Below are 13162 nucleotides of genomic sequence, written 5' to 3'. Positions count from 1 at the left end.
TCCTGTTACAGGATCTCATATACAAAGGGCTGGGGTTATGGACCCTTAGTCGTGGTTTCTATACTGGCACAAACATCATGACCAAGAAGCAAGTTGGGGAGGAAAGGGTTTATTCAGCTTACACTTCCACATTGCTGTTCATTACCAAAGAAAGTCAGGACTGGAACTCAATAAGCAGGTCAGGAAGCAGGAGCTGATGCAGAGATCATGGAGGGATGTTACTTGCTGGCTTGCTTCCCCTGGCTTGCTCAGCTTGCTTTCTTATAAAGCCACTACCAGCCCAGGGGTGGTACCACCCACAATGGGTCCTCCGACCTTTGATCACTAATTGAAAAAAATGCCTTACATCTGGATCTCATGGAGGAATTTCCCCCAAGGGAGTCTCCTTTCTCTATGGTAACTCCAGCTTTTTTACATACAAAAACCAGCCAGAACATATACCCTAATTTTATGGCAGAGAAGAAGAGGAGAATGTGGCTATTAGCAAGAACCATCAGTCTCAGTACCATATCCCATCAAACTCCCTCTCATTTCCTATTGATCAGAGCTGGGTCACAAACTTACTAGTGCCACTTTCAAGAGGAGCAAGACCTATCATAATGAGTAATGAGTTGAATGAATTCTAAGGCGACTATGAATAATCACCAGCTACTATTGGTGTCTTTCTATAATCCCTGTATTTGACTCTGAATAAGCATGAGGTGAGTGACCTTTGAACCAATACAATGGCTAACACACTCTGATGTCATAGCCAGAATTATGTGCTTTTTTCTCAATGAAGAGGATAACAGAATACCATTTTTGTAATTATATTTTGTCACATTATATAAGATTAAATTAGTTTCTTTTTCATAACCATAATGCCATACCTAATGTATGCACATTAAAGAAAGAGATTTATTAAAATTACATTTGGAAGCTAAATGTCCATGCCTTATGGCAAAGTCACTGGCTCTTGCAATTTCTCTATGGGTTCATACACCGCAGTGAATCATATCATCTTGGGAACACAGTTGAGGGGGATGGGTCACATAGTGAGCTAGGAAGCAAAGAACAATTCAGGGGTCAGCCTCACTCTTTTATAACAACTCATCCTGGACAAAAACATCTTATTCAGACCTTCAAGTCTGCACCAGCCTCTTCCAGGAACACTGTCCTCAACTTTTCCTTCCCACTAGACTTTGTTTCTTCAAATTTTCCAGCTACCTTGTAACACGCCCACAGTAAGAACCACCTTCCCAGCATGTGACCCTATGCAGGCTACACAGGAATCATATCCAAACCACAGCTGACTCTGTCTCTGTAGATGCTCACTTTGTGGCTTGGTGATGGAATTTCCCACGCTGAATATGGCATGTAGACAGACTGTTCCAGTACCTTGTAGTGGGAAACCGAAGACTATAGTCTACATTTGTAGAAATGAATTCTGTATACAGCAACCTCTTTAGGACAAGGGTGTGAGACACAGAGTAGAAGACCCAGGTAGGCTGTGCCTGAACTCATGCCCCGCAGAAATGCTAACTAAATGAGGAAAGGCATTGTGCATTCATTGACCACAACTATAGCTTGGGTTAATCATGAATGCCTACTGGAAAGGAAAGAAAGTCAATGCATTTGATTCATAGGAGAATAAACACCCAATTAAGATCAAGCTCTTCCAGGAAAGCTTATGAATGCCTAACTATTGGTACATAAATAGTGATTGATACGGACTGCCTTCTGCCCATCCCCCAAATGTATTTCAGGGGGTAGAGGCTGTTTGTTGGCAAAGCCTTAGGTTATAATAGTGTCAGGGGAAAACATAATAAAATGTTAGAGAAAAACATACATATAGAACAATATAAGTACAAATATATGCATATATATATGAAAAACTAAATAAGTTTTATGTAAATTAGAATGGAATTTTAAATGACTAGTATAAGGCTGAGAGTGAAGTACAGTTGGTAGAGGGCTTTCCTAGCATGCATGAAGCCTTGGGTTGTTCTATTCTGAGCATCTCATAAATCAAGCCATAAATCATAAACCAGAATTTAGGTGCTAGAGACAAAGGGATCAGCACTGCTGATCTTGACTGTATCTTTGGGGTTACATAAGTTGGAGAACAGCTTGGGCTACAGGAGACTCTGTCTCAGAAAAAGTGTGTGTGTGTGTGTGTGTGTGTGTGTGTGTGTGTGTGTGTGTGTGTGTGTGTGAAGGCCCTTTAAGAAAGGCCCTAAGTATGTACTATATAGGGCCTGAGGATCTGGGTTGCTGGGTAATAGAGATATGTAATAGCTGGATGATATATAAAAATGTTTAGGAGAAGCCTCAGATAATCTTTATAAAACAAGAAAAAGTGTTCAAGGTGTTGCCATGGATAGATAGTAGGCATGGTGAGGGAGGATAGAAAATAGAGTTTTATGGATTGGATCACATAAATCATCAGTTAGATACAAAGTAGAGCCTGGGCTCCAGAGTGAGAGAAGCTGCAGAATAGAACCAGGAAGAGGAGGCGATGAGAAAACATCTGAATTAGTTATCAGTAGCAAGGGATACTCCTTCCATGTGAGCAAGGACATCATCTATCCACACTCTCACCTATGCTGGGGCAAAAAGGTAGACACAGAAAAAGCAGAATGTGTGCCTATACAGGGTCAGTGACATCTACATTAGAGCAATTTACTTTTTTTTCCATTCAATCACCTCCAAATTAAAAGTAGCTTTTTCCAGATCATATAGATATCTGCCTCATTACCAAGTGTTGACCACATTGGTTGCATTTTCCTTCCCTTTGTGACAGTGTCAGTAATGATTAGTGCTATGGTCATTGACATGGTTTGGTGATGAAAATAACAGAGGGGAAATTACACTGTAAACGGCACAGCCCTGCCAAGTGAAGCCAAATGAGCTGGCATATTTGAGGAAGAAGAGAATGCCATGTAGCACAATGACACAGACACAAGCTAGACTTAAAGGACCTGCTGGATCTGTTCCTCTTCTGGGAGAGTGACTCAGTGGTGCCAACATGATACCAACTGTACCATGAATTAATTTTATTAAACTGAATTGCTGTGATCCATAATTTATTTATATTTAATCTGTAAATTCCTTTTGCAGCAGCCATGAGAGCTGCTCACAACAGCATGCTTTTCCTTGTTTCTAAGCATGTAGCAGGAACCCAGTGCTGAGTAGAATGCATGGTCAGTTCTGGCTACCGGGCTGCAAGTCTACAGAGATAGAGCTAGAGCGCTTAAGTGTAGTGTGATTCCCTCCAGGGATGACCTGGACTCGTCACCTTTGAAATTAGGATCAGCCTGGTCATGTGCCACTTAACAGAAGAATAAATTATGAAAGATAAGTGACAAGCCATGATAGGCAAACATCATAGAGTGCTGGTCCAAACCTAAAGGATTCCATATCAAGCATCTGACATAAATTAATGACGCAATCAAGAGGGAAATTCGGGTGTGTGTGATAGTGTAGGTCGTAAGGGACTTGCCTTGCAGTTGTTAGGACCTGAGTTTCATTCCACTCCTTCCCCAGTCTACATTTTAAGACATCCAGTGTGGTCTCCTTAAAATGAGACAGGACAAGGGAGTATGAGGGTCGTCTCTGAAGCCTGCCGACTGGCCAGCCTAGTCTACTCAGTGAGTTCCAAGAAGAGGCACTGTCCCAAGGTAGATAGCATCTGAGGAACAACAACCAAGGTTGTCTTCTGGCCTTCAGTACACACACACACACACACACACACACACACACACACACACACTCACAATCTTGTGCACACGTGAATGTACACATAAACAAAGAAGGCAGCTAAGCTTGGGATATAAGTTGATGTTGGAAAATAGGATGTTCCTATAGGGAGGTGACAAATTATTTTAAGGGAAATTTTTATATCAGGAATAAATTATATAGCAGTGATAACATGATAAAAAAGAATGGTAAGTAATTATGTAAGCCACTGCCATAGTCATTTGCTATCAGATGTTATGTGCCATGCCTAATTATATGTGCTATCATTGTATTCAACTGCCAGTGTGGTAGATATATTGATACAATTATAGTCACACATGAATGATAAATAAGTTTTGTATGATGTCATAAGTTGATAGGGATGTTTCAATTCATCATAATCTCATGAGACACCACATCATGGAAATATTCCATTGGGTACGTAGCTGTACCATTAAGAGGCTGTTTGGGTCTTCTGAACTCACAGGAATTATTTGAATGCCAGCAAGTAGGAACTGAATCCAATTTCCCCCTTATACTTACTCTAGATTCTGTTTGGTCAAGAGGTAATACTGGTGGGAAATCACAGGGCAAGAGCAAATGAGATGAAAGTAGTAAGTACTAGCCCACTCTTCTTGACCACCCTGGTTCTGGCTACTTCTACTTCTTGTCCTAGAAGTTGTAATTGCACCTCTATTACACCAGGTTGGTTTCCTTAATCCCTGTGTCTCCCTCATAAAAGTTCAACTATGGGGAGTATAAAATCCTGAGATATTTCAGTTTGCTGTTATGCTTTCTATCTTGCTGGCACCTGACTGAGGTACTAATGGTGGCTTCTGAAGCAGGCCAGCTTCCAGCTGTTTTGTGCTATCACACAAGATGAGGAAAAAGTCTGTCTTTGCCATCACTAAGAGTCTGGAATTTTTATTAGCATCTATTGTGAGAAATAAGAATGTTACTATCATTTAAGAAATTAAATATGACACATTAATATACAGTTTAGCATTTTGGGGTCTCTTCATGCTGTTCAAAGGTATCCTTGGAAGGCATCCACAGTAAGGTGTTCCCTGGAAAGACTCTTCCCCTCTCTCCTGCTGAGAAACCCTGAGTAAGATAAGGAATGAAGCCAGCCAGACCAGAATGTGTGTGCTTCTGCCCTGGGTTACTTTCAGTGGAGCCTTTAAGCTTCTCTTTCTGTATCTATAAAAGACTGATCATAGAGCTAACTCAGCGGGGCTCTAAGGTTGAGACGTTGTACATAAAATGCTTAGCAGACAGCTTGACATTTAATGTGTGTTCTACATACGAGAGCTTAGGTCACCTCATTAACGGTAGCTATGGTTAAATTACTAACAATCACCCAAGGGATTAGAATCGAGGGAAAAGCATGGAAAAACAATGGTCAGAGGCTGAGAATGAGCCAGAGTAGAACAGAGAAGGGTTACATATAATAACATTTACTTCCGGAGCCATAGAATAGGAAGCCATTTGGAGAAGGTCTCTGAAGAAAGGCAACAATATAGGCAGAAATGGAAGCTGGGCCAAGACCTGTTCATATGGTTTGGTAGGGATTTAAACCATCTCTTAAGAGTATCTGGGAGATGAAGTCAGAAAAGCTCCCCATTTGTCACTATCTTTTAAATATCTACCCACAGATAGGAACACTGTAATTATCCTAAAGGCAGAGTATCCAGAGCTTCTGCAAGGAACATGCCCTCGCTGAAATTTGATATGAGTGACCCAGCTCCAAGAAGGTGTCAAGGGCATGCCAGCCCACTGGTTCTGCTAAGCATTGTGATGTTCACCTGCCAGGTGGGATATGACCCATGACATGGAGCAGCTGCCAAGCAACAGCTTCAAATGTGTCAGCACATTCTCCTAGGATTTAACCTCTCATCTAGCTTTCTCCCCTTGGAATGATATCCTTAGGAATGGTGGTTCCTCTAGCCTGTTAGGGAAGAAGATGGTCCCAGGTCATCCTCCTAAAAAAAACCTCTGCATCTCCCTAGATTCTACCCCATCAACAAGGTCAAGTCTTTTCGATATACTAAGGGAAAATTTGGCACCCTGTAGATGTTTTTATTATTAACAGTGCTGGTAGTAATAACAATAATGATTTTATAGCACTTTTATCCAGAGTAAGCAGCCAGCGGGAAATAACGCAGTCAATCAGCAAAAGTGTCTGTGCTCATTTTCCTGTCAGAGCTCTGTTTCTTTCCTCCACACACACCAAACACACAACCATACATCACACACACACACACACACACACACACACACACACACATGCATGCCTTGAACCATACACACCATCCATATATTATATGTACATCAGTCATCCCCAATGCACAACACATGTACTACATACCACACACCTATTACACGTATACACACATGTGCCACTTAGCATGCATACCTTATACCGTTTCATACACACCACACACTATAAATACACACACTAAACACTATGCACCCAAATCACACCACATAGACACACAAATGTCTGAAACATGCTCAGTAACCAAAATATATCACATAGGTTGACACAAACCACATACTACGTACTCCATGTATCTATCACACAGTGTGTCTTGCTTCAAGCTAACAGCTCGTATTTCTTCTTTTTTTTTTCTCATTCTTGATTTTTTGAATCTTTATTAAATTATTTTATTTATTTATATTCCAGAAGTCCCCTTCCTGGTCCCCCTTCCCAGAGTTCTTCACCTGACCACCCCTCTCCTACCTCTGAGAGGGTGCTCCCAAAACCACCTTCACCTCACCCCCACCAGCATCCCTCTTCCCTGGGGTATCAAATTTCCTTAAGATTCAGCACATCCTCTCCCACTGGGCCACACAAGGCAGTCCTCTTCTACACATGTGCGAGGGCCATGAACCAGCCCATGTATGCTCCTTCGTTTTTTTTAAGCTTACTCTCTGGGAGCACTGAAGGCTCCAGGTTAGTTGACACCGTTGTCTTTCCTATGGGGTTTGCAGTATCCTTCAGATCCTTCAGTCCTTCCTCTATCCCTCCTATATAGGTCCCTGTATCTGCTTTTGTCTCAGTCATTTGCTGATAGAGCCTCTCTGAGGACAGTCATGCTGGGCTCCTGTATGCATGCACAATATAGCCTCAGTAATATTATGTCAGGATTTGGTATGTAGGTATGGGATATATCCCAAGTTGGGCTGGTCACTGGATGGCCTTACTTTCAGTCTCTGTTCCATTTTTGTCCCTGAATTTCCTTTAGACAAGAAAAGTTCTGAGTTAAAATTTTTGAAGATGGATGAGTGAGCCCCTGCCTCAACTAGGGACTATGTCTATCTATTAGAGGTGGTCTCTTCAGGTCCCATCTCCCCACTGTTGGGCATTTTGGCTAATGTCATCCTCATTGAATTCTGGTAGCCTCTCACATCCCAACTCTCTGGGACTTTCCAGAAGTTTCCCTGACATCTAAACCCCACTGCTGTGTATTTCAGTTCATTCTCCTGGCCCTCTGTTCTTCTCTCCTGTCTCATCCCATACCTGATCTTGCAGCCCTTTCCTCCTCCCATTTCCCTCTCCCACACTGGTCCCTTCCTCTCTCTGCATCTGGTGATTATTTTGTTCCCCCTTCTAAGTGGAATTGAAGCATCCACACTTGGACCTTCCTTCTTGTTAGGCTTCCTGCAGTTTTTGAACTGTGTCATGGGTATTCTGAACTTTTTGGCTAATATCTATTTATTAGTGAATACATACTATGCATGCCATTTTGAGTCTGGGTTACTTTACTCAGGATAATATTTTATAGGTTCATACATTTTCTGCTAAAGTTATGATTTTAAATCATCATTTTTAAATAGCTGAACAGTATTCCATTGTGTAAATGAACCACATTTTCTGTATCTATTCTTTAGTTGAGGGACATCTGGGTTGTTTCCAGCTTCTGGCTATTACAAATAAGGCTGCTATGAACATAGTGGAGAATATGTCCTTGTGGTATGGTGGAACATCTTTTGGGTATATGCCCAAGAGTGGTATAGCTGGGTCTTCAGGTAGATCTATTTCCAATTTTCTGAGGAACCTCCAGATTGATTTCAAGAGTGGTTGTACCAGTGTGCAATACAACTAGAAATGGAGGAGTTTTCCTCTTTCTCTACATCCTCACCACTTGAGTTTTTGATCTTAGCCATTTTGATTGGTGTAAGGTGGTATCTCACGGTGATTTTGATTTGCACTTCCCTGGTGTTTAAGTAAACATTTCTTTAAGTGCTTCTCAGCCATTCCAGATTCCTCTCTTGAGAATTCTGTTTACCTCTGTACCCCATTTTTAATTGGGTTATTTGATTTTTCTGGCATCTAACTTCCTGAGTTCTTTGTATATATTGGATATTAGCCCTTTATTGGATATAGAGTTAGTGAAGAACTTTTCCCAATCTGTGGGTTGCTGTTTTGTCCTATTAACAGTATCCTTTGCCTCACAGAAGCTTTTCAGTTTCATGAGGTCCCATTTGACCATTGTTGATCTTAGAGCTTGAGCCATTGGTGTTCTGTTCAGTAAAATTTCCCCTGTGCCAATGTGTTCAATGCTATTTCCTACTTTCTCTTCTATCAGATTCAATGTGTCTGGTTTTATGTGGAAGGTCCTTGGTCCACTTGGACTTGAGCTTTGTACAAGGAGATAAATATGAAACAATTTGCATTTCCTACATGCAGACTACCAGTTAGACCTGCACCATTTGTTGAAAATGATATCTTTTTTTCAATGTATGGTTTTGGCTTCTTTGTCAAAGATCAAGTGATCATAGGTTTGTGGGTTTATTTCTGGGTCTTCAGTTCTATCCTATTGATTGACCTCTCTGTCTCAGCACCAATAACATGCAGTTATCAGTATTGCTTGAGGTCAGGGATGGTGATTCCTCAGAAGTTTATATTGCTGTGAATTGTTCTCACTATCCTGTTTTTCTTTTTTGTTTGTTTGTTTTTGTTTTTCCATATGAAGTTGAGAATTGGTATTTCCCTGTCTGTGAAGAACTGTGTAGGAATTTTGATGGGAATTGCGTTGAATCTGTAGACTATTTTTGGTAGGATGGCTATTTTTACTATGTTAAGCCTACCAATCCATGAACATGGGAGATCTTTCCATCTTCTAAGGTCTTCTTTGATTTCTTTCTTCAGAGTTGTGAAGTCCTTGTCATAGAGACTTTCTTTCACTAGTTTGGTTAGAGTTACACCTAGATATTTTATATTATTTGAGACTGTTATAAAGAATGCTGTTTTCTTTTATTTTCAGCCCATATGTCACTTGAAGGATACTGATTTGTTTGAGTTAATTTTATATCTAGTCACTTTGCTGAAGTTGTTTTATCAGTTGTCAAAATTCTCTTGTAGAATTTGGGGGTTGCTCATGTATATTATCATATCATCTGCAAATAGTGATAATGGCATCTTCTTTTCCAATTTGTATCCTCTTGATATCCTTTTGTTGTCTTATTGCTCTAGCTTGAATTATGAATACTATTAAATACATATGGAGAGAGTGGGCAACCTTGTCCCTGATTTTAGTGGGACTGCTTCAAGTTTCTCTTCTTTTACTTTGATATTGGCTGTTGGTTTGCTGTATATTGCTTTTATTATACTTAGGTATGGGCATTGAATTCCTGATCTTTCCAAGACTTTTTTTTAATATATAAAACAGGTTTTTATTATTAGATATTTTCTTTACTTACATTTCAAATGCTATCCCGAAAGTCCCCTATACCCTCCCCCTGTGGTTAGGCCTGCTCCCCTAACCACCCACTCCTACTTCTTGGTCATGGTGTTCCCTTGTACTGGGGCATATAAAGTTTGCAATACCAAGGAGTCTCTCTTCCCAGTGATGGCTGACTAGGCCATCTTCTGCTACATATGCAGCTAGAGATATGAGCTCTGGGGGTACTAGTTAGTTAATATTGTTGTTCCACCTATAAGGTTGCAGACCCCTTCAGCTCCTTGGGTGCTTTCTCTAGCTTCTCCATTGGGGGCCCTGTTTTCCATCCTATAGATGATTGTGAACATCCACTTTCCAAGACTTTTAACATGAAGGGGTGTTGGACTTTGTCAAAGACTTTTTCAGCATCTAATTAACGATCATTTGATTTTTTTTCTTTGAGTTTGTTTATATAGTGGATTACATTAATGGATTTTAGTATATTGAACCATCCCTACATCATTGGGATGAAGCCTACTTGATCCTGGTAAATGACGGTTTTAATGTGATCTTGAATTCAGTTTTTAAGAATTTTATTGAGTACTTTTGCATCAATATTCATAAGTAAAATTGGTCTGAAGTTCTCTTTATTTGTTGGGTTTTTGTGTGGTTTAGGTTTCAGAGTAATCATGGCTTAATAGAATGAATTAGGTAGTTTCTCTTCCGTTTCTTTTTTGTCAAATAGTTTGAATAATATTGGTATTAGCTATTCTTTGAATGTCTGGTAGAATTCTGCACTAAAATTGTCTAGCCCTGGGCTTATTTTGGTTGGGAGGTTTTTAATGACTGCTTCTATTTTCTTATGTGTTATGGAACTGTTCAGATAGTTCACCTGCTCTTAATTTAACTTTGGTATGTGGTATCTGTCTAGAAAATCATTCATTTCATCTAGATTTTCCAGTTTTGTTGAGTATCGGCTTTTGAAGTAAGACCTGATGATTGATTGAATTTCCTTAGTTTCTGTTGTTACATCTCACTTTTCATTTCTGATTTTGTTAATTTGGATACTGTCTCTGTGATCTTTAGTTAGTTTGGCTAAGGGTTTGTCTATCTTGTTGATTTTTATCAAAGAGTCAGCTTTTGGTTTTGTTGATGCCTTTGTTTCTGTTTGGTTGATTTCAGCCCTGAATATGATTCTTTTGGCTTTTAGAGTCTCTGTTGAGAAGTCTGGTGTAATTCTGATAGGTCTGCCTTTATATATTCTTACTTTGTTCTGTGCATTTAGAGTTTTCATTTTTATGTGACAGGAAGATTTTCTTTCCTGTTACCATCTATTTGGTGCTATGTAGGCTTAATGTATATTTATGGCCATCTCTTTCTTAAGGTTGGGGAAGTTTGCTTCTATGATTTTGTTGAAGATATTTTCTGGTCCTTTGAGCTGGGAATCTTTGCTCCTTCTATTCCTATGATTCTTAGGTTTGGTGTTTTCATTGTGTCCTTGATTTGCTGAATGTTTTGGGTTAGGAGCTTTTTATGTTTTGTATTTTCTTTGACTGTTGTGTTAATAATTTCTATGGTATCTTCTATGCCTGAGATTCTCTCTTCAATCTCTGTATTCTGTTGGTGATGCTTACATCTGCAGCTACTGATCTCTTTTCTAGTTTTTCCTCTCCAAGTTTGCCTCTATTTGTGATTTCTTTATTGTTTCTACTTCCATTTTTAGGTCTTGTATTGCTTTGTTCAATTCTTTCACCTGTTTGTCATGTTTTTCTGTATTTTATAAGGGATTTTTTTTCCTCTTTAAGGGCTTTTATCTGTTTGCCTGTGTTTTCCTGTATTTCTTTAGTGAATTATTTATATCCTCCTTAAAGGTCTCTATCTTCATGAGATGGGATTTTAGGTCAGCCTCGTGATTTTCCGGTGTGTTGAGGTATCCAGGGCTTGCTGTGGTGGGATGACTGTTCTCATGGTGGCAAAATACATTGGCTTCTCTGGCTTATGTTCTTGCTTTTGCCTCTTGCCATCTGGTTAGTGCTGGTGTTAACTGGCCTGGGTGTCTGTGCCTGGAGCCTGCCTCCTTAGAGACAAGTAGAGATCTGTGACCTGGGTTAGAGCAGGCCTCTGGGAGGCAGGTAGTACTGTCTTTGTTTAGAGGGAGCCCTCCAGTATCTCTGATTAGAGCAGTCCTCCTGTGTCCCAGGTTAGGGTAGTTCTTCTGGAAGATAGGCAGGCTGTGGGATGTGGGGGAGGAGTGATGATCTGCCTGCAGAGGAGGTACAGACAGGAAATGAGATGGGGGTTGCACAGAAAGGAGGGGTTCCACATCCACTAGGCTTTGTGGGGGGTCTTAGTTCAGGGGTTGTTTGAGTGGGGATCTTACCTATATCCCTGGCTGCTGCAGATTTCCTGGGTGATCCACAGACTGTTGGGTGGGGAGAGGGGCAGTCATGATAATCTATAATCTTCTTGGCAACCTATAAGATGGTTTTCATTTTCTTCATTTTTAGGGGGCCTCTAAGAGATAAAGACAATTACTTCAATGATTAGAACACAATAATGTTCTGACACTAGAGACCCAGTGACATCTCATTTAACCTGGAACATAAGTCAAGCCAAATACATTCAAGGAGACAGAAGATGAGATACCAACTTCCAAGAGGCTGAGGCCAGGAAAGAAGAGCCAGTAGGGCACATCTAGGTTGGATCAGGAATCCAGACAAGGCAGGCAAGTATAAGATATTGTGCTGTAAACAAGAATTTACATGGTCTAAGCTATGCTCACATTCATCCCCTAACAATACACTTGGTGTCATAGGAGATTCTCCGGCACACATGCATATAATACCCACTTCTAACAAGTCACTCAGAAACCTGGAATGCCCATTTGAACCAAACTACATGTATACCCTGATACAAACAGTGAAGTAAATTTCTCTTCCAATTATAGCTGTCTTGTGTGGATAGTTTCTATTAAAATGTATTTCTCCAAATATCTGCTATAAGAATAAGGAAAAAAATATTCTTGTTTTAGGATCACGTGTAGTAAAGGCAAACTATGTTCCTTGGGTAATCTTTTAGGGGAAAACTCTATTTTATATATTATGCCTATGAGTAAGCAGGTACACATATGATTAAAGCCAGATAAACCATGAGCAAGTCTGTGCCCTGGGAGTGAAAACTTATGTAATTCATCTGTCAACCAAAATAGAGATCCGCCCAATGATAACTCTTAGTGGCTGTATTCATCACTCTTAATCCCTATAACAAAATCTTTTAGGAATTACTTTGGGACCATTGCATACTTTCTTATTCCTGCTGCCCACTGTACAGAGGGACACATATTTCTAATTTGTATTGTTGCTTTGCTTCTGAATAAAGTTTCCTTGCTACTTTGTGATCTGTGTGTACTTCTTCAGTTTCATGATAATGAAATCAAGAATCTGGAGATGGCTAATCAAGTCAACAACCACAAGAAGCAGCTGAAAGTACAGTTGAAGCTCTACAGCTAGACTGAAGAGAACCTGAGGTAGACAGAAGCAGGAAAACTTGGACTGGCAGAGGCATGTGGGGGAGCTAACGACTGAACTCATTCTAATGATACTAGGAATGTGTTTTCTTCTTAGCATGAAATTAGATTCACAATCATCATGACATCTCTGGATGCGGTGATCCAGAGTTGAGGATTTTCCTCTATTCTAAGATGTACATCCTGAAGTTCGCAATGTTTGTGCCTCTGTCTAGAGATGTATTCTTTGAAAGTGATGTTCCATTTATCAGTA

Source organism: Mus musculus, chromosome 14 (assembly GCF_000001635.26).
Source record: "Mus musculus strain C57BL/6J chromosome 14, GRCm38.p6 C57BL/6J".
Classification (NCBI taxonomy): Eukaryota; Metazoa; Chordata; class Mammalia; order Rodentia; family Muridae; genus Mus; species Mus musculus.
The sequence above is the reverse complement of the archived record's forward strand: the minus strand, read 5'-3'. Positions refer to the sequence as shown.